General features: G+C 51.4%; 1 pseudogene; it reads right to left on the bottom strand.

Annotated features, from left to right (window-relative positions):
- Positions 1–66: 66 nt before the first annotated feature.
- Positions 67–1761, bottom strand: LOC110290209 (annotated as a pseudogene).
- Positions 1762–2789: the final 1028 nt, after the last annotated feature.

Genomic DNA, 2789 nt, shown 5'->3' with positions numbered 1-2789 from the left:
CTATAGGTCACAGTGAGCGGGTTTCTTCAGAAGAGCCTGTGGGGCTGAGAGTGCTGAGCCCCAGGGTCAGAAGCAGAACTGGAAAGCCTCCAATACAGGCTGCTTCTATGTTTCCAGGCTGGGCAGCAGGGAGGGCAGGCCCATGATGTGCCAGGGCTCTCCGTCAGACACCATGGAGGTTTGGTAGGACAGCAGCTGTACACCCGCCTCTGCCAGAAGGCCGATCATAGTGGGCAGCAGCATCACAGGGTTGGAGGGCTGAGCCCGGAATATGAGCAGGGGTTGACCCCTGCGTAGTGGCATCTCTGGTCTAAAGACAGCTCCGTTGAGAATCTGCAGCATTGGTGTGGTGCCCTGGACCAAGCCCACAGCTTGGTAGGGGGCACCTGCCAGGGCCACAGTCAGGAGGCATTCCCCGCTGCCCTGCTCCTCTGGGACCCCAGGGTTGTGGGAGGTGGTGACATTGAGGCCAGCCTCTTTCACCAGTAGCTTAGTGTTCACCAAGTTCATGTCTGCCTGCTTAGATGCTTCTCTCAGAAGACCGACAATGACTGCAGGGCTCAGGCAGGTCCCAGCATTCTTCAGAGATGTTCCTTGTGTCTCCTTTAGGGGAGCCAGCCCCAGCGTGCATCAGTGTGCCCAGTGCTTCTGCCAGACCAATCCAAGGCTTGGTGTGTGGAGAGAAGGCACTGGTGAGGGCCTGGGCATTCACGACTCCTGTTAGAGATTTCCCCTTCACCATGTCCACAAACTGGACTGCGATTTCCTCCCCACAGCGGCTCTGGGCTTCCTTGGTGCTGGCACCAAGGTGGGTACAGCTGATGACATTCTCGTGGTCCACCAAGGCCCGGTCCCCGTGGTGGCTCTTCTGTAAACACATCCAGTGCAGCTCCAGCACACTGACCAGACTGCAGGGCACGCAGCAGGGCACCTTCATCCACGATGCCTCCCCGAGCACAGTTCACCACTCACACACCTTTCTTGCACTGAGCAAAGGTGCTGTCATTCAGCAAGCCTGTGGTGGAGGGCGGGAGTTGGGTATGGGCAGTTATGAAGTCACAAAGAGGCCAGATCTCCTCCAGCGGCAGCTGCTGAACACCAAAGGAGGCCGCGACTTCAGGAAAAATGATGGGGTCATAGCCTATAGTCTTCATTCCAAAGGACTGCATTCGGGTGGCCACCTCTCTTCCGATTCTGCCGAGACCAAGAATTCCCAGTGTCTTCCCGTTCAGTTCTGTCCCCATGAACTTCTTCCGGTCCCATTTGCCATCTTTCATTGAAGCTGTCGCCTGGGGAATCCGCCTGGCCGGGCACATGATCATCCCACAGGTGAGCTCCGCAGCACTGAGGCTGTTCCCATTAGGGTTGTTCATGACTAGGATGCCCTTCCTCGTGGCAGCCTACAGATCCACATTGTCCACGCCTGTGCCAGCCCTGCCCACCACCTGGAGCTTCTCTGCTGCATTGATGACATCAGCAGTGACCTTAGTAGCTGACCGGACAATGAGGCCTTCACAGTCCTGGAGTTCAGCTATCAGCTCCTCCTTGCTCAAGTTCTGCTTCTCCACCACCTGCAGCCCTCCATCTTGCAAGATCTTCCAGCATCAGGGATCCAGGCTGTCACTGATGAGTACTTTGCGCAGATTTGCGAAGGCCATTGCTAGAGTCAGGCCTTAGAATCAGTTGCTCTGGGTGGGCAGAAGCACTTAGTTCAGGAAACTGCAGGCAGGGCTGGCTCTGGTGACTGGGCCTATTTTCCCAACTTTCTATAATGAACCAATATTAAAAGTCTCCTTTTCCAGCCCATGTCAAACTAATAAAAGGTCAGAGCACAAGCCTCACACTCTCACCCAGAGCTGAGCCTGTCTTGTCCTTGTTCTCGTCTTGGTGTGCAGTCTCTAGCCATTTGTTACATAGCTGTGATGTTATCCTGGCCATCCTCTTGTTCTGAAGTCATGGGCTGCCAGGTCTTTCCCAAGGAATTTCCTATATTTACTGTTTCCACACAGAAACCCTCGTGCAGACCTTGGTCTCACACACTTATCTCCTTTTCTGAGATATCCTCTCTTTGGAAGCACACCTGTGGGTTTGGGTCTCTGGCTGCCTCAATGTGTAGTGTCAGCACATGGAATTATTTCTTAGTGGGTTTTAACTTTGAAATATCATAAACCACTGCACAAAAATTGTTCATCTCTCCCCCAAATTTAAATGTGTCATGTACTTTTTAAACTATCAGTTTAAATTTTCCTTAGGTGTTTTTGTTATTTGCCAGAAAGTACACACACACACATGCACACATGCTCACACACACAACCGATGTCTGTCTTATGAACTGATTGTCTATGAACTTGTTAGTAGCACACTGAAATGCACATCTCTGAATATGGAAATGACCACATGTCAGGGAAACAGGAGCTGTTATTTTAAACGTGTGAAATAGAGCAGCCCATTCTGGCCATGGTTAATAATGTCCCCAAATCTATTCTTCAGCTGTTCATATGCCACAAGCTAGCACCAGTGAAGCATAACAGTGCCAGATGCATGCGCCTTCGATGTGAAATGAGGGCAGGGATGATTTGTGAAGGCCCTTTGGCTAGTTGATGTAGCATGTCTGTGGGGTCATCAGTCCCAGGTTTCAGTGAAAGAGTCCCCTCTGGTGCATCCATGGGCAAGTCACAGCTGACTGATAACGACAAAGGACTACTCTCCCCTTTGGGGCATATTTTGGTTTCATATGAATTTTGAAATTTCAAGCTGCTTCTGAAAGAAATTATTTCATCTTTTACACA

Source organism: Mus caroli, chromosome 2 (genome assembly GCF_900094665.2).
Source record: "Mus caroli chromosome 2, CAROLI_EIJ_v1.1, whole genome shotgun sequence".
Lineage (NCBI taxonomy): Eukaryota > Metazoa > Chordata > Mammalia > Rodentia > Muridae > Mus > Mus caroli.
The sequence above is the reverse complement of the archived record's forward strand: the minus strand, read 5'-3'. Positions and strand labels throughout refer to the sequence as shown.